This window comes from Elaeis guineensis, chromosome 15 (assembly GCF_000442705.2).
Source record: "Elaeis guineensis isolate ETL-2024a chromosome 15, EG11, whole genome shotgun sequence".
Classification (NCBI taxonomy): domain Eukaryota; kingdom Viridiplantae; phylum Streptophyta; class Magnoliopsida; order Arecales; family Arecaceae; genus Elaeis; species Elaeis guineensis.
The window spans coordinates 32,471,121-32,491,445 of NC_026007.2; positions in this window are offsets into that span (position 1 = coordinate 32,471,121).

The window sequence follows — 20,325 nt, forward strand, 5'->3', positions numbered from 1 at the left end:
AGTTGGTGATCCTTCTCAAAGTTCTGAAGCAACCCCAGTAACCCATGGTAGTTCACTTTAGGCTTTGTCATTCTATAATGAGCGAGGAGTGGAAGATAAGACTTGGGCAGCGAGTTTAGTATTGCATCCTTCCCAAGCTGCTCATGCAAGGAAAAGCCGAGCTTACTCAATCATTCCATCAGCTCGATCATGTACAATACATGATCAGTGACAGAGGCACCATCCCGCATTTTGGCATTGAAGATGGCACAACTAATCTTGTGCCTCTCCATGTCATCGGGTGTGCCAAAGACATCCTCCAACACTTGAAGAATGTCCTTTGGCTGAGCCGTCTCGAATATGCGACTGAACTCGTCGCTCATGGTAGCCAGCATGATACAGCGCACCGTGATCAGGTCACTGAGCTATTTTTAGTAAGTGTCTCTGACTATTCCATGTGCATTAGCAGCTGGCTCCTCAGGTGCAGGATCCATTATCACATATAGGATCCGTTCATGCTCCAGGACTATCTTCAACTTTCGGTACCAGCTACCAAAGTTGGGTCCCACCAACTTATCATTGTCCAACAATGATCGGAGCGATAGGAAAGTGACCATATCTGCTCAAAGAAAAATCATAACCTAATTAGTAATTGATTCATTAAACCTAAAGATTTGGACTTTAATCAAAAGGTTTCTCTCACTATTTTATTCGAATTGGTAGCCTCTACCTCCAATTCGAAGAATTATCCTAATTCCTTAGTGGGTACTAGAATCCACTTAGACTGCACACAAGCCCAACTTTGGTTGGCCAACCCATATACATCTAAGGGTAAGTTCATAACCAATTATTTCTTTAAACAATTTCTAGTAATTTTAATTTTACCCCAGAAATCTAATCAGTAGGCTTTGGCCTCCACTGTAAGGATCCGATTAGGTCCAACCATTAACATGACCATACTTGGTGTATCTAACCAATGAATGATTAAGCCCAACTTTGGTTGGTTCACCTAACTACCATTAGAGGGACACTTCCAAGTCATCATATGATGAGTGATAATTCCAGTAGTCAACAAGCACCAGGCCTTTGGGTCTGCAATGATTATTGAGTTAATGGACTCATTATCAAACACTTTAATGGGAGGCTATGACTCAGTTATCTCCATAACTTTATCATTTTAAGGACCTAATAATTTTAGAAAATTTAAATGATTTAGAGGATGAGGTCAGATGAACCAGCTTATTATGATCCTCCCACTGGCTTCACCAAGTCAGCTTAAGGGAGACCATTAAAAGGGTTGGTCTAGGAGCACCTAAATCAGTCACACTGATTTACCTAACTGACATAGGTCAGCTCGAATAGTCAAATGATATGATCAAAACATAATTTCACCAAGAGCCCAGGTAAGTTCGATCAGTGGGAGGGTCGACCAAAGCTTGCCTTAGACACCATCAAAAATGGCTAGGTAAGCGGGCTCCCAATTAAAAACCACCGGTCTTGTTTACCTTAGACACCAACTGATTTAATTAGTTTCGATTAGATCAACCTAACAGTTCGTGCTAGACCGCTTAGCCAAGAATCAAGTCCATTTGGTTCTCGTTAAAGACATGGACTGACCAACTACAACTATTGTAATTGATGTAGAGAAATCCTTAACCTAATCTAAGACAACAATTAATTAGATTTAGTAAATTCTCTAATTAAGTCCATCTTTAATCTAACCATAGGTCTAACCCAATTAATGGACCTAATTCCCACTAACCCATTAACCCAATGTGTTATGGTTTGTGTCTTAGGTTCTTCAATTCATAATTCTAGAACCTAATCAAACAACTTCTTAATTTTTAATTAAGTTTTGGACTGAGAGTTGGGTTCGGCTTTTTGAAAATAATTTTCATATTTATAAAATAATTTTATAATATGGTTCTACCAACCATATTGCATGTTTGATTTATAATCAAGATACAAATGAAATAAACATGAAACTACTTTAGATCTAATCAAACAGGTTCATGTAATTGAAATAATTTCAACTTTAAATAATTTTTTTACACAAAAATTATTAACAAAAAGATTTTATTTTAGATTTAAATATCTTTTAAATCTAATAAATCATAAATTTAATCTAGATCATATCTAACAAATTTATGACTAAAGATAGATCTACACGAACTAGGACAACCTTTGTACTGTAAGGGGTAAACCTTACAGCAGGACAACCTTGCAATTCGTAATTGATCTAAAATTTTAATTTTAGATTTAATAATTAGATTATAAATTAGATCTAATCTAAGAGATAATTTAAGCATGTATAAATAATCAAGTAATAAATAATTTGGCTCTGATACAAATTGTAGGAATCAGATCTAGGGTTTTAAGGTTAGAACTTGAAATTTTTTCAAGATCAGGCAGCAGAAGACTAAAATAAATCAAAATTTATTTTTTAAAATTAGAGAATCTCTAGATTTAAAATTTTATTATATGATTATTACATAGTATTAAATCAAAAATTAAAATATATAGAGCATGAACTACATGTTGATCATATCAACATATTTTTATACTACATCTAATGTATGTATTAAACAATAGATCAGATCTATTATCTTGCAAGTTAGATATTCTAACCTTACTGATCCGGGCTTGAGGATGATATTGCAAACCGCACATGCATCCGATCTCTAGGAGTCGTCCACACGAGCCCACGAATCTCGATCAGAAGTCCTACTTCAGAAAATCAGCACAGTATGCTAGTACTGTGCTGATCCTTCTTCGATGGTTGATCAGGTTTCTCCTCCTTGATTTGGGCTCTTCTAAAGATGAGAAGTAGGAGGAGGAGTTTTAGATCTGAGACGCTCTCAAAAAACTCAAGATGGAGGAAGGAAAGAGATGAAATTAACAACCCTAGAAGAAGACCCTCTTCTTCTTCTCTTTACTCTCTCCTAGACACCCTGTCTTGTGTCTATTATATCTCCATGACCCAAAGGTTTTTCTCTAATTTCTGGATGCCCCAAAGGTCTCTCAAATCTCTATAATCTACAAAAATTGCATGAAAAAAATTATTTTATAGAGAGAGATATGATAGAGTCCTTGTCTAGGTCAAATACCTAGTCAAGGCTTATCCAAACATGGCAAGATAAGGGGCGCCCAACTCTTGGGTGCCTCCTCCTTATTTTCATGCATGGACCACCAGCAAAGGGTGCACAATGTGTGCCCTAAAATTCATAAAAATTCAAAAAAAAATCTAGGTAAATTCGGGGCAAAAAGGAAAAAGTTTTAGATTTCTAAAACTCTATCTCATAGAATTTGAAATCCAAACTTATTCCTACTTTGATTTGATCCACAACCACTTTCCATATATGAAAGAAGAGAAAAAACCTTTTGGACATGAGAAAGACCTGGGAGAGGGCTTTTTTTGCACAAAATAAGAGGGGATTGGCATGGAATAAAAGAGAGGGCATGGGGGGGGGGCTTATGTGGCGCAAGGTGGAATCCTAGTCTTACTAGGATTCTATCTTATGACTTATTTTAATTTGGTTTCTCAAATCAAATCAAACTAAAATTAGATCAACCTAATTAAAATAGGTCTTAACTCAATTAAGAATCTAATTTAATCAGATTAAATTAGATTTAAATCTGATTTAATTTTCTAATCAAATTAGAATTAGGTTGACCTAAGTCATAATTGAACTAGGATTAGTTTTTTTCTTGCACTGGCTTATCCAATAAACCAATTTGACTTGATCCAATCAAGCCCAAACTAAATCTAATTCAATTATATTTAATTAGACTTAATCTCAACCCATTGACTTAATCAAATTAAGCCAATTAGCAATCAAATTGCTAATTGATCCTCCTGCAACACTTGCACTAGGTTAAATGTCAATCGTATTGATCATTTAACCCTAGAACGATTCTTAATCATTGATCAACTATCCGATCGGATCGTAAACTCTAATGTGTGTGACCTTATAGGTCTGAACCTAAATTAGTAGTACAAAAATAAATTTTTGTACCAATCGAAGTGACCATCTAGCAGTGGTACCCGATGACTGGATAGATCGAATGTGTAGAACAACATCCTTAGAACCCATGCGGATATAGTTTCCATATAATTCATCCCTTTGATCAAAATGATCATAGGATACCTCAGAGTTCAACTGTCAACTCTGATCAGGTTGTCCACATTGTATTTCAAAATATCAAATCCATCTGATGGATTACCCTGACCAAGGTTGTACTAAATTAAAATACAGTGACTCATTCTTCTCCAACTCTTGGAGTGGTCAATCCCATCTCGATCACACTCTGATTTTATAAGTACTTGACTATGACCAGAAGCCTTCCGTCACTGAATTAAAAATTCAGCTAGTTCAGTACCAAAGCATAGTGAGTTGCTTGCAAGTCACTGAGGTGATCTCAGGTCTAAAGGATACTTATACCTATATCCCATCAAAGACATTCTCGACAGCAGAATGATCTGGAGTTGGTCACGTTCAATGACGATGTACCCTTACATCTTACTTATATGCCATACCAGTATCTCCACACTCCTTGATTAAGAGGACAACCAACCCATATGGCCTACAGCGACCTATGCTCGATAGAAGCTGTCGTCCTTATTAACAACCTATCATTTGATCGTGAACAGTTTTAAGGACTAATCGATAGATTCTCTCTTTATCGAATCTAAATAGTCCTAAGAACTTCATCATAACAATGAAGTTTATCAGAAGATGAAAGCTTATGATGAAAATATCAAATATATTTTATTTATTAACAAATTAATTATCATACTTAGTTGCTCAACCGTCAACAGCTTGATGATTGGCTTTTTGGGATATATTTTCTAACAGATCTATGGCTCAATTAATTTATTGATTTGATTAAATTTAATTGAGATTATAAGAGCCTAATTAGATTAGATTTACCATACTTTATTTGGGTCTAATTGGATTGGGTTTGAAAGAAATTCAATTGGTTAAATCCTAGAATCCCAAATAAGTAGGACTCTATCCCTTGCGCCATCTAAATTGTCTCATATCTTTTCTCACCACACAAAATTAGTTTGTATATGAGAAAACTAAAAAATAATCCTTCTTTTGTCACTCATTAAGGATAGAAATTGATTGATTTTGATTTGAATTCAAATTAGTTTGAATTTCAACTTAAATCCTTATCCATATCCCTCCACACATTGGCTACTTTTGAAGGGGTCTATTTTGTATAAAAAAAAGAGGTCTTTCCAACTAATTTTCCTACCTAATTTTCTTGGTAAGTTCTTCTTTAAGTAAGACAAGGGTGAGAAAAGGTTGGCGTCAAATTGAAATTCAAAAGAGTTTGAATTGCAACAAACTCCAGCCCTTTCCTATTTTATCTGGTTTGTTCAATAACCATAAAAAGGCCATAATTTTATATGTCAAAAAAAGAGAGCTCTTCACCAGAAGAAACTAGAGAAAAATAGGGTCAAAAATACTTCTTTGAGATGTGAGGATTGGATGGATTCCTTTCTCTTTGATGTGAACAAAAGAGGAGACCATTCTCCTCTTGGGTGAGAGACCTAGAACTATTCTAAATTTTTGGATGAAGAAAAAATCAAAGAGAAGAGAGTCTTCATCTAAATTTTTTCTACCATCCAGCATCTTTCTCTGATCCATCTTCGACATCAAAAAGATTCGAGATGATCGAAAAAAGAGATCAAATCAAATCTACCATCAAAAGCTGACTGTGCGAGCTAGCACTCCTGTGGAGGGTTGATCGGTCCGAGGGGCTTCGTGTAGACCATCCGTAGAGGTCGGACACTTGTGCGACTGCTCGACATCAGTGAGAGCTTCATACCATGCTTACCAACAATGAAGATCATCAACCCATGAAAAGATGATAAGTTTTGAACTCTACCGACATAATCTAAAGGTTAGATCAAATTCAGGGTATCGATATGATCGATACAGTTTTCTATTTTATTTCAGATTTTATATGTAAATCTTTCATATCATAGATCTTTAATGATAGTTTAGATCTGATCTATTCATGTTTAGAAGATTAAAATATTTAATTTTTTATTATTCTGCTGTAAAATTTTAAAAATACATACTTTGAACTATCCATTTTTCTTTCAATAGGTTCAAACCTAAGCCGGTAGTATAGGAACAACTTCCTATATCAATCGATGTAACAATTTAGCAATGATGACCCAACGACCGAATGGGTCAAAGTGTTACAAAGCAACCTTCTAGAATCTACTGATATATGGTTACCATATAATTCATCCCTTTGACCCAAATGCTCAAGGTGACTTAAGGTTTAACTGTCAACCCTAATTAAGTCGACCATATTATATTTCAACCTTTCAAATCTATCTCATGGATTATCCGAGCCAAGATTTTGTTAAATTGAAATACACTGATGCATATCTCCTACCAATTCAGAGGGGTCAATTCCATCTTGACTCACACACTGACTTGATAAGTACTTGACTACACCTAGTATCCTTCCGTCACTAAGTTAGAAACTCAGATAGTCCGGTATTAATGTACAGTGAGTTGCTTATAAATCAACATGATGGTCTCAGATCGGAGGGACACTTATACCTATACCCTTAACAAGCTACTCTTGACAGCAGAGTGCTCGGTATATGGTCACATTCGATGTGAATGTACTCCTACATTCCATTTGCATGCCATAACAGTGTCTTCACATCGATGTGAATGATATCGTTATCATCCTAGTAATAGTATATCATTTGGTCGTAAATAATTTTAAGGACTTAACGATAAATCCTCCTTTGTCGATTAATATATATACTCCTAAGGACTTCATTACAACACAGAAGTTCAGAGATGGTCAATTTGTAATAAAAATATCAAATAATTTTTATTAATAAAAATTCATATACAATTTACAAGATGAGCACAATCGTCTAACAATGAGCTTTGGGACACATTTCTCAACACAACAGACATCTATCCATAACTGAAACGAAAACACAAGATCTCTATGTTTATGAATTGATTAAGCCTAAAGACTTGAACTTTAGTCTAAAGGTTCTTCCACTATCTTACATGAATTGGTAGCCTCTACCTCCAATCTGAAGAATTACCTTAATTCTTTAGTGGGTACTAGAATCCACACAGACTGCATAAAGGCTTGAAGATGGCTCGATCAACCCATATGCACCTATGGGTAGGTTCTCAACCAATTATTTTTTTAAATAATTTTTAGTAGTTAATTTAGCCTCAGATTTTATTTCAGTAGGCGATGGAGCTCCACTGAAAGTTTCGATTTGGTCAAACCATTAACATAAACCTATTCAATGATTCTAGCCAAAGAATGATCAGGCCCGATGATGGCTCGATCAATCCAACCATTCATCAGATAGTACAATAAAGTCATCATATGATGAATGATAATTTCATCATTTAAAGAGAACTCCAAATGGATGGCACCTACAATGTCAATCAAAAATAATGGACCTATTACCATTCACCTTAATGGGAGGCTATGATCTAGTTATTACCATAACCAGCTCATTTTAGAGACCTAATAATTTAAAAGATTTAATCAATTTAGAGAAGAAAGAAGAAGAGATCAATCAGTAGACCACAATCCTCCCACTGACTTCACCAAATCACTTAATCGGATTAGGATCATGCTGATCGAATTAGCACCTAGATCCGTCACACTGATCAACCTTAATGGCATAGGTCAACTTGAATCACTTAGTGATCTAATCAAGATATAATCCACCAAATTGGTTAAGCAAGTGAGATCGATGGGAGGGTCTACTAAGCTTGCTTTAGACACCATCGAAATGGCTAGGTAAGTCGCTCTCAATTAAAAATCATCGATCGAAATGCCGAACTTATCTTAGACATCAATTGGTTAATTAGTTTTGATTTGACCAACCTAATGATTCGGATTCAACTACTAAGCCACAATCAAGGTCTATTTGATCTAATCAAAGATATGGACTTGACCATCTACAACTATTGTATTGGTTCTAGAAAAACTATGATTTAATCTAATTCAATGTTTGGTTATATTTAATCAATTTTTCTACTTAGTTCATTAACTCTTTGATTCTAACCTTAGGTTTAACTCAATTAAGAGGATCTGATTTGAGGTAACCCATGCTCTTATATTTTATACAATATTTTTAGATCTTAAATCATAATTCTAGATCTAGTCGATTCTACACTAAATTTTTAATTAAGTTTCAGCATCAACATAGATTTAGATTTAGGTTTGAAATAATTTTAATTTTTTATTTTATAAATAATTTATAATAAATTTTGTGTAAATTTTTTTTATTCTGAAACTAGGTTGACTCAATCAACATTAAGCCGGCTACACAAGAGGACTAGATCAACTCAGTTTAAAATTGGATCGGCTTATTAGTTGTGCAAACACGATTCAAGGAGTTTTGAATCTGAAAATCTTGCATAATCCTAAAATAAAATCAATCATAAACATCATTTTAGATCATTTTTAAAACTTTTTATGATTCAAAATTTTATTTTCTCATGATTAAAATAATTTTAATCATATAAATTTGATGTTTCACTTTTCATACAATTTTGTATCACATACAATAAATCTAAAATTTCAAAATCTAAGATTTTGTAAAAAAGTAAGTACTTCCTTTCGCATTCTTTTTCATGGGATCTAATCACGTGGCACCCCCACACACCATAAGAGCATCCCATCGAATGGGAAGAGAAGGCTTTTAAATCCTTCTTGCTCCTATGATCGGACGGCCTGGTGATTAACCCAATCCAAGTAATTGCTAATCGGATCATCTAATCTAATCACATATCATATATGCTTGAATTTTGATCTAATCTAAATTACATCAGATCTGATCATAATCTTAGATCACATCTAAATCAGATCATAAACATCACATGCAACATGTAAAACTAGATTTTATCAACGATCAGCACAAACTAGGACAATCTGTTCACTGTAAGGGATAAATCTTATAGCAAGACTGTTAGATGTGTGCCCTAGATGCCAGATCGGCTGACACATTCCTGTACAGATCTAAGGGCAAATTTGTAATTTTGACTATAAATGAATAAAAGGGTTATTCTTCTATCACATTGTGTGCATTGTGTCTGTGATACATCCTTTGAGTTAGTGGGAATGTAAATTCATATTTTCAAGAGTTGAAAAATTTAAGACATGAATTTACATAACTAACTCATAAACAGCTCTTGACCATAAAATCATCACAAGGATGGTGATCGATCCGGAAGGTTGGTGTATGATCGCTTTCTTAGGATAGATGTGTCTTGAGTCTACGATGTGGAGACACCAGAGTGAGAGTACAGATATTCATTGAGAATGAGAGTACTGAGCGTGACCATATTAAGCAGTCATAAGGAAGTCTACCTTCTCGTTGATGACTAGCTCGATGCTACAGTTGTGTGTCTAATTTTTTGACCTGAGGTACATCGACAGTTCACCTTGAGTGTGTTATAGTTTGACTACACCATAACTCGATCTCCTAGCCATTCGAAATCCTGAGGTGTATGTTGGCTGTAGCATATTCATTGTAGGAACTAGGTCACACCAAGATGGGATCTATCAATCTCAGTAGATGAGAGGAGTAGTCCTATGATAATTGAAAGATTGAGTCCTTAAGCCCATGGCCATGGCAGAGTGAAATAATAGAAAAGAGTTTTCCATTAAGGTTTCACATCGAACTCGGATCGATCGATTAACTCATATGACTGATGTTGGGTTTGACGAGTTCACCTTAACCCTAATTTAGTCGGGACTCATGATAGAGGAACTCAATCACACAGGTAATTGCACCAAGAGGTTCGTCTTCAATTTTGATGGGTTGCCACCACATACTGCTAGGTGTCACTGATGGATTTTGGGAGCAATTAGAATGATATTGATGATCGATCATTCTAATTATCTGAATCAGAAGAGTTCTGGTCCATCGAAAGGAGTTTCAATGATGTCGATGATGAGATCATGATATATCTCATTACCATACAGAATTGAACCTAACTGGATCACACAAACAAGGGTTAGGGTCTGGATGTCATCAATTCGGCTAACTCAATTGATTTGGATTAGATCTAATTAGGTTCAAGAAAATCGTGCTAGCACACGATTGAGCCTAACTTTCTCCTCGTGTAATCTTTTCTGTCTCTACTGAGCCAAATGTGATTTGACTCATCCAGAGAATTTTAAGAAGATTTTTCTCAGTCTAAATGAAGCTTGTCCAGCTCAGAAAAGGCTTATCTTAATTCATGAGATGAATTTAAGACAACACCTGCTAATTTCTAGCACCTGCCAATTTCATTTTAGGACATCTGTCAGAAGTTGACATATGGGTCTTAAACTGAAGAGGGCTCATTGGAGGATTTTTGTGGAGTGTCCACATGCCAAAATCCAATTGAATTGGGTGCCATAATCAGATTATAGCATGAGCCCAATTGGATTAAAGTGGGCGCCCCAAATGGATAAGAACCAAAGAGTCCTGATAAACATGGACTCTTTGGCGCCACCTTGATTGAGCTTATCCAATGTTGGCGCCAACTTTGGAGAGAGGGTGGGGTTCTTATCTAATATAATCAAATGACATCACTCCACCAATTAGAATTTTTTTAAAATTTATTGAAATTTTTTGATTGGTTGAATGATGTGGCACTGTGCAGCATACAGGATCTATATAAACCATACTGCGCCTAGGATTTTATGGAAGAAATTATTTTATGCACAAAACCTAATAAATGCCATCCCCTCCCCTCTTCTTCACATCCTCCCTGCTCTCCTTCCTCCCCTCTTCACATCCAAAAAGTTGGATGTCCATCTAGCAAAGATCCAAGGCGTGGTGACGCCTGGAACAGAAGGCTGCAGGACATCTTTGATAGGCTACTGCTCTAACTTCAAAAGGAGTTCTGAAGTACTTTCAAATCAGATAAAGATCTAATTTTTGGAGTATAGATTTGTAAGGAGAAGATGTTTCAGATTCTGCCTGAGTGGATACCGGTAGAGGCCAGGCACTTGTGTGGCTACATCAGAACCTCGGGCTGTGCAGAGATCATCTACAGGGTAATCAGATTACCCTTGAGGTACTTCTTCTTTCATCATAGATTTAGATTTAATTTTAAATTTTAAATATTAGATAATAAAATTAGATCTAGAGAATTAGATCTGAAATATATAAGATAAATTTTTTTTAAAATTATTTCATCCCAGATTTGATGAAATCTGGAAGATCCTACGAGGAAAAGCGGTTTTCCTCCCTTCAAAGACAACCTTTGTTGCCCAGCTATGCAACCCAAGAGGGGGGGTGAATTGGGTTTCTAAAAATTTTAAACTTAACTTTCAACTTATGAAGATTATTTAACAATAGCAAGATTAGTAAGGAGAGTGTAATTGATTCAAGGCTAATGGTTGAATGCAAGAATGCAAGAGAATAAAGAAGTTCTAAAGAAGAGCAATTAAGCACAACACAAACAAGAAGATTTATAGTGGTTCGGTGCCAACCTTGCACCTACATCCACTCTCCAAACTTCTACTTGAGAATTTCAATCCACTAACTTGAATTCAACCTGAATACACTCGTCGGAAACTTCGACACTAGCTATCCCAAGCTAGTCCACTTGTTTTTCGGGTACAAGCCAACCCAATACAATCCGATTCAAAGTTCGGATCAACCTTCCCACATTTTGGAATCCTTTCAAAACAAAAATAATAACTCAAAAGGAGTATTACAATTAACAGCACAGAAAATACAAAGGAAGCTCCTTTAATGAGCGAATGAAGCTTTAAATACACTTTACTCAAATAGAAGAAAGCTCTTTCTGATTTCCTCAAGGTGGTTGGAGACTTGAATGAGCACTTGAGGAGTTGGTGAACTTGAATTAAAAGTTTCTTGAATGCTTTGAGTGGGCTCTTGCTTAGGGCTGAAAAGTATGCTTGAAATCCTCTTTTAAAACCCTTCTCTTTTTCTCTATCTTTTTGATTCCCTCTTTTAAGTCCCTTTATATATCTTCAAAAAATGGTGGAGAGTAATCTGGGCTGAAATAGAGCCATTAGAGCACATTAAATGAGCATTAAATGCAAATAAAACAGGTAAAAAACTAGCCGTTGCGGAACTTTTCCGTCACAGGGGTCGACTCATAGGGTCGACTCATGCTCATGGGTCGACTCATAGGGTCGACCTCTGTGGAAAATAGTAGAAAATAATGGTTATGTAATTTTGGCCTAAAAGCAGCAGAGGTCGACTCATGGGGTCGACTCATGCTTGGGGGTCGACCCATGGGGTCGACTCACAGACTGTGCCAGCCAAAAAATCTTGCGTGCCATTCAGTCCTTTGAGCCATGAGTCGACTCATGGGGTCGACTCAAAAATAAAAATTGGTTTTCTTGCAAAATATACTTTCAAAAATGTTAAAATTTTTTTCAGTAGACTACACGTCTTTTGTTCTTGTTCTTGAGGCTTCTGAATCAGGTATTGATGAAATTATGATTTTGCCCCTGAAATGCAATAAGTCTTTTTTCAAGCAAAAATCATTAGTAACCCCTTCAAATACTTTGTAATCATCAAAATCAATTCAAAGAGCAACAACCTTATATCAGTTTGTGTAATTAATCATTAATTAAATTTAGATTAAAATATTACACATCAGATCTAAATAAAATTAAAATTCAGGTTTAATATGCACATATAACATGTCATAACGAACCTAGGCTCTGATACCACTGTTGGAAAATATAGGTGATTTCATACATGTATTTTAAAGCTTTTTAGAATAAATTATGGTAGAAAATAAATAGATTAATCAAATTAATCTAACATGCATATGAGCTAATCATCAAATTAACCTACTCTAGGATCTATAACATGATATGTTACATATAAAATCTGAAATAAACACATGATAAAATCTGCATGCATGGATGTAAGCAGTAGATCAAATCTACATCTATTTGAGTTCAGAACTCGATACCTGAGTATGGATCAATGATCGCTGCTTCTAAGAGATGTGGTGAAGATGATCTTTGTTGGTTGTTTGCAGCCGCACACATGTCCGCCTCTATAGAAACTCCACTCAAAGCCCTGATCTGATCGATCTTCTCGAAAATGTAAGTTCGCACGAAGACTTTCTTCTTGGCTGATCTAGATCCTTTATTCAAATTTTTAAAATTTATTTAGAGGTTAAAGAAGAACTTTTGGAGGAGATGAAGAGGTGGAAGAAAGATAGAGAAGAAATAATTTTCTCTCTTATTTTTCTCCCTTCCCAAACCCAAGATCCAAACCCTAGGGTTTTTTTGATCTTGCACTCACCCAAGAGAAGAGGACTCTCCTCTTTCTTTTCCATGTCATAAACTCATGCCCAAGGCTCCTCACCATGAAAGCTCTCTTCCTAGTCTCTTACACGCACAAAAGTAAAGAACAAACCCCTTTTTATTGGCATGTAATAAGTTGGGTGAAGAGTCCAAGAGATCTTGCACTCTTCCAAGAGATGTCGCACCCTCTCCCAATTCCATACCAAAACACAACCAAAAAAATATGGGATGCCCCTTTCTATATTTTTTTAGGGTAAATCAGTTCTACTACTAATTTTTCACAAAAAAAATCTCCTCAAAATGTCACACACATAAGGAGAAAAAAATAAGTTGGCAGCAAGGTTTTGTAGATAATCTCAAACATTATCTATATGGTATCCAATTCAAATCAAATTTGAACATAGCAAATAAAATCATATTTTAACCAAATTTGGATGTAAGATAGAGAAGGTAAAGAACTCTTTGACAAAAAAAAATCTCACAAAAACAATTTTGTGCATGAGGAAGAATGGTATGCAAAGTTTGGTGCACAAGGGAGGAAGAGTCCATTCTCTTATGGACTCTTTGTTTCCTTATTTGAATCCAAACCAAATCACATCTGGTTTAGCCCAAATAAAATAGATAAAATATAATCTAATTAAATTCATAAATTTTTAATCAAATTTTAATTAAATTAAAAATTGATTGAACTAAAGTTCTGATCAAATCAGGGATAATTCTTCCTTAGTGATTAGGTCATCTCATAACCTAATCGGGTGAAACCTAATTGAAACTAATTCAATTAGATTTTATTTAATCTTATTTGCTCAATTAAATTAAGTTAATTAATAATCTAATTGCTCATTAATCTTCTATTAATTTACTAACACTTGATGAATAAATTTATTGTAACTTTTGCATAAGGTTAATCATCAATCGAATTGATGATAAGACCTTTGAACGATTCTCAATCGTTGATCAACCACATGATTAGTTAGAAATTTTTTTTGAGTATGACCCCATAGGTTCAAACCTAAACCAGTAGCATAAGAATAAATTTTTGAACTAATCGATGTAACTATCTAGTAACGGTGATCCGACATCCGGATAGATCGAATGATGGCGAAGCAACATTCAAGAACCTATTGGCATATGGTTACCATATAATTCATCCCTTTGACCCTAATGCTCGAGGAGACTTAGGATTTAACTATCAATCCTAGATAAGTCATCTACATTGTACTTCAATCTTTCAAATCCATCATATGGATTATCCAGGCTCAAGTTTTGCTAAATTAAAATATATTGATACATTAACTCCTGTTAATTCGAAATGATCAATCCCATCTTGACTCATACACCGACTTAATAAGTACTTGACTGCACTCAAAAATCTTCCATCATAGAATTTAAAACTCAATTAGTCTAGCATCAAAGTACAGTGAATTGCTTGCAAGTCACCTGATGATCTCAAGTTTGAGGGACACTTATACCTATACCCTTCACGAGCTACCCTTGACAGTAGAATGCTCCACAGTTGGTCATGTTTAATGAGATGTACTCCTACATCTTACTTGTATGCCATACCAGTGTCTCCACACCATTTGGTTATGAGGACAACAACGCATATGACACACAACGACCTACACTTGATATCGCTATCATCTTAGGAATAGCATATCATTTGGTCATGAACTAGTTTAAAAATTATATGATAAATCTTTCTTTATCGATCAAAGTAATCTTAAGAACTTCATCATAATATAGGAGTTCGTCAAAAAATATAACTTTATGATGAAAAAGATCAAATAATTTTTATTATTGATCAATTCATATACATTTATAATTAGTGCAATCGTCAAATGATTGGCTTTAGAATATATTTCTCAACAACATTATGTAATTTTAGGGCTTGAACTTTTACTTATAATTTTTTTATTATCAATAAAGGATTTTTTCATTACAATCATGTTTATGTGTCCATGATTTATCTTAAAAATTAACAAATATGATTTTTATATATTTTTAAAGTATTAAAAATTTGAGATATACATTAATTAATGGTTAATTTCTAAATACTCCCGATCAAAGAATCATCATGGAGGATAATGATCAATCCATTTGAGATCGGTGCATGGTTCATCTCCCTTATAGACAGATGAGTCTCGGGTTTGCAGTGTAGGGACACTGGGGTGAAGGTGCAAGTGGTTGTTAGAGAATAACTTGCACTGAGCGTGACCAACACGAGAACCACATGGATGTCTACTCATTCATCAGTAGTCTTCTCGATGCTGCAGTGGTGTGAGTGGTCCTTCAACTTGCGGTGCTATTGGCTATTCGTAATGAGGCTATTAGGTTTGATTGTATGTTCTCTTGGACCCTAGCCATTTGGATCCTTACTGTGTATGTTGGCTACGGTAGGTTTAAGTCTACTGTTTGGAGTAGGATGCACCTAGATGGAATCTATCGATCTTGATAAAAAAAGAAAAGTCCAATGTAATTTGCGAGATTAAGTTCAGAAAGTCTTTAGCTAAAGCAAGTGTGAATACTGAAAAAAAATTTCTACAAAATTCACAAGTGAACTTGAGTCGAGTCAATCTAGCATACGACTGACGATGAGGTCTAACGAGTTCTCCATGACCTCCATCAAGTCAGGACTCACGATAGAAGAACTAAATCATACGATAACTATACCTAAGGGTTCGTACTTTTATTCTACTAGGTTGTCACTACATACTGCTAGGTGTCACTGGTGGATTGTGAGACTCATCGAGCATCATCTTGATGATCGATGATCCTCGAAGAATAGAATTAAAAATATTCAAATCCATCGAAAAAAATTTCAAAAATATTGTGATAGAGATCACAATATATCTCACTACCAAATAAAATGAAACCTATGGGATCACACATTAAGAGATTTAATCTCGAATTTACCAATTGGGCTTATAAAGTTCTAATTAGGTTAAAGTTTATTGAAACCCTATTAGGTTTATGAGAATCATGCTAGCACATGGTTCAACCTAATTCTTCTCGGTACTTCAATTTGATCAAGCTCATAGGCTTGAACCTAACTTAAATTCATTTGGATTTAATTAGGCTCTTAATTGTGAGCCTACGAGGATTTGATTAAGTCAATTAATTGGCATAATTATCCTAATATTATCTCATCTTTATCTCCTAATTATCTCAAGTGTGCATGTAGAATAAATGGAAGAATGGGTGGCACCGACTTTTATTTTTGGCAGGAACTGGGCACCAATCCCATAATATTGCAAGAGAGGCCCGCATGGTTCTCAAATCCCAAAATATTGCAAGAGAAGCATGGAGATTTTGTGCATGTATTTTAAAAATTTTATAGCAAAATATATATAGATTAAATAATTTAATCTACAATGCATGCATAGATCAAATCTAAAACTACCATACAAGATCCATGACATGAACAAATATGCATGTATGTAAATCTGAAATCTAAAATTCAGTAAGTATAGATCATATCTATATGTAATTAGATCATATCTAATTTATATTTAGATCATATCTAAATATAAATTAAGTTCAGAACTTCATACCTAAGCATGGATAGCAAATCACTGCATCCGAAATCCATAGCAATTGATTCTTCATGATGCTCGATAGCCACACACGTGTCCGACCTCTACGGATATCCACATGAAGCTCTTGTGCTGATCGATCTCTCTGAGAATGCTAGCTTACAAAGATACTATGCTTTGGCTGATCTAAGAAAAATATGAAGAAGATAAAGAATAAGGAGATCCTCTCCTTTTATTTCTAGATCCACGCATCAGATCTCTACAATAGAGATCAAGAGAAGAACCATTTTTTCTCAATTTTTTCATGCATAAGAAAGAACATTTCTCTCTTCCTTTCATGCCTTTAAGAAGAACTTTTCTTCTCTAATTTTTCATGATGAAAATGAGATCTAATCTAATTTTTTTTATGTTAAAAATAACATGAATTCTCATATTTTAAAAAAATTCAAAAGAGAGACCCAAGAAAAAAATCATTCTTCTCTCTTCTTCTCCCTTTTTCTCCTTAATCTAGAATTCTAGAAAGTCCCAAACATCCAACCAAATTTGTTTGATATTTCTTATTTAAATTCTCATGTTAAAAATTAGATCCAATCTATTTTTTATCCTAAAAAAAATAGAAAAAAAATCTGAAAGAAGAACTCCTTCAAGGCTGCGCACAAAAAAGAAGACCCTTCTTCTTCCTTCTCTTTCTCTCATTGGGAAGAACTTTTCTTCTCTAATTTTTTGCTATATAAACAGCAAGAGAAGCCCTCTTTGATGCCCAAAAATTAGCAATCAAACTCTTACAAAATCACTCCAAAATGGAAAGGAGAGGAGGGGGTTGGCGTGTGGAGTTTGGGATGTCCAAGAGTTGGACGCCTCTCCTTATTCTTTTTGGCGATAAGAAAAGGAGGGGAGACGCCCTTATTTCTCATGAAAGAAACAAGGGGGCACGGCCTTTCTTAGTGGGCATGGGTTTCACAATGAAAGGGAGTGGAGGCGTGAGGAAGAAATAAGCACATGGGTTTTAGGAAGTTGGTTAAATCCTATTTCAAATAGAACTCAAGAATCTTGTTCCAACTCTAATTAACCCATGGACCCAATCCTAACCAATTTAGGAATAAGTTATAATAAACTAACTAATTAGGTCCTAGTCCAATTATGAAATCAATTATGCCTCAATCCAATTGAAAATTAGTTACACTAAAACCCCATTGATCCAGGGATTGATTCTTGACGGATATCAGAAAAGCTATTTGATAATAGGACTTAATCCAATCAAGCCTATTATCCAATAGAGTTTGATCCAATCAAAATCTATATAAAACTAATTGAGTCCTATTCAATTTAGAATTTGATTTGCATCCCTGAGATCAATTGGAACAAGCCCTGTTATCCAATATGGATGTATCCAATCAATCCAAAGCCAATCTAATTGAATCCAATTCAATTAGATCTGATTCAATCCCCATTGCTCAATCAAATTGAACCAATTAATAATCATATTGTTAATTAATGGTTCCTCTAATTTACCAACTATTAGTAAATATTTTATTACAACTTTTGTAAAGGATTAATCATCAATCAAATTGATAATTAAATCCTTCAATGATTTATAATCATCGATCAACCATTTGATCAGACAGATACTTCTATGTGTGACCCCATAGATTCGAACCTAAGCCGGTAGCATAAGAATAATTTATGTACTAATCGATGTAACCATCTAGCAATGGGATCTGACATCCGGATAGGCTAAATGTATGCCCAGCAACACTCTAGAACCTATGTGGATATAGTTACCGTATAATTCAAATCTTTGACTCTCGATGCTCAAGGATGACTAAGGGTTAAACTATCAACCCAGAATGAGTGGTCCACATTGTATCTCTACTTTAAAAATCCTGTGACTCTTCACTAGGAAACTTTGGTCAAAATTTTGCTAAATTGAAACACAGTGATGCATCATCTTCAATTTTACTTGAAGCGGTCAATCCTATCTTGACTCACACTCAGACTTCATAAGCACTTAACTGTACCCAATAACCTTTCGTCACCGAATTAAAAATTTAGATAGTTCGACATCAAAGCACAATGAGTTGCTTGCAAATCACCGAGGCAGCCTCAGATCAGAGGGACACTTATATCCATATCCCATCAAAATAATTTTTGACAGTAGAGTGCTCCAGAAGTGGTCATGCTCTGTGAAATGTACTCCTACATATCATCTGTATGCCATATCCATGTCACCACACACCTTGGTTAAGAGGACAACCAACTAATATGACACACAATGATCTATACTCGATATAATTATTGTCATTGTAACAATGTATCATTTAGTGGCGAGTATGATTTAAGAACCATATGATAAATTCTCCTTTATCATTTTGAAAATAGCTTTAAGGACTTCATCGTAACATATGAGTTCTATTTTGAAAGATATATTTCTTATGATGAATCTGTTAGTAATATTTATTATTTTATAATTCATATACATATATGGAGCACAATCATCTATAATCTAGATGATTGGCTTTAGAATATATTTTCCAATAATTCTCACTTGGACTAAAGCCAATTTGATCAGTATCAAATATCCATCTTTCATTTGAGATCATCAAACTCATTAGATCTGATTGCTCTAGTCAATGGGTCGATCAACTTCTCTTTTCGATCGATCTTTCCAAGGTCGACTTTATTTCTATCTTATCGAACAAAGTGATTGCAATGCAAAAAGTGTTTGGTTATCAGATGAAACATCGGTTCTTCAGCTTGAGCTATGGCTCCAGTGCTGCTGTCAATACGGAAGGATTGAACCATCAATGGAGGGTGCCACTCCATGCTCGCTGATGAATTTTCATAGCCAAACAACTTTTTTACTAGCATCAAATACCGCAAAGAACTCCGTATCGTAAATAAAACTGGCTACTAACTGCTGCATGGAACCTTTCCAGCATGTCGCTCTTTCTTTTAGGATAAAAATATAACTTGACACAACTTTGTCATTTCAATCCAACTGAAAATTGAAATCAATATTTCATAAGTTTTAAATTAGACTCTCCATAAACGAGCCATTAGTCCTTAGTATTTCATAAATACTTAAGGATGGTTCTCATAACCTTTCAAACATTTATGGAGAGCAGAGATGACAACCAAGCTTTTATTCTCTGTAATGTAGGGATGTCATTTTCGATTAAGAGAATTTTATCCAAACAACACAAAAAATATTTTTACAAAACTATCAGTCCATTTGTACATACAGAATTCTACTTCATTCTCAACGATGCCATACATTCAAAACATATGTTCTAACTCTGAGAAGCTTGATTCGATCTGAATGGATTTGAGGATTGCCATAGAAAAAATATCTCATCATAATCAACACTATAACTTTGATAAAATTCTTTGGCAACCAGACAGAATTAATAAGTCTCCATCTTTCTATCTGCATCTCTTATCCATTTAAAATCCACTTATACCCTATGGATCTTATCCCTTCAGGTGAATCAAC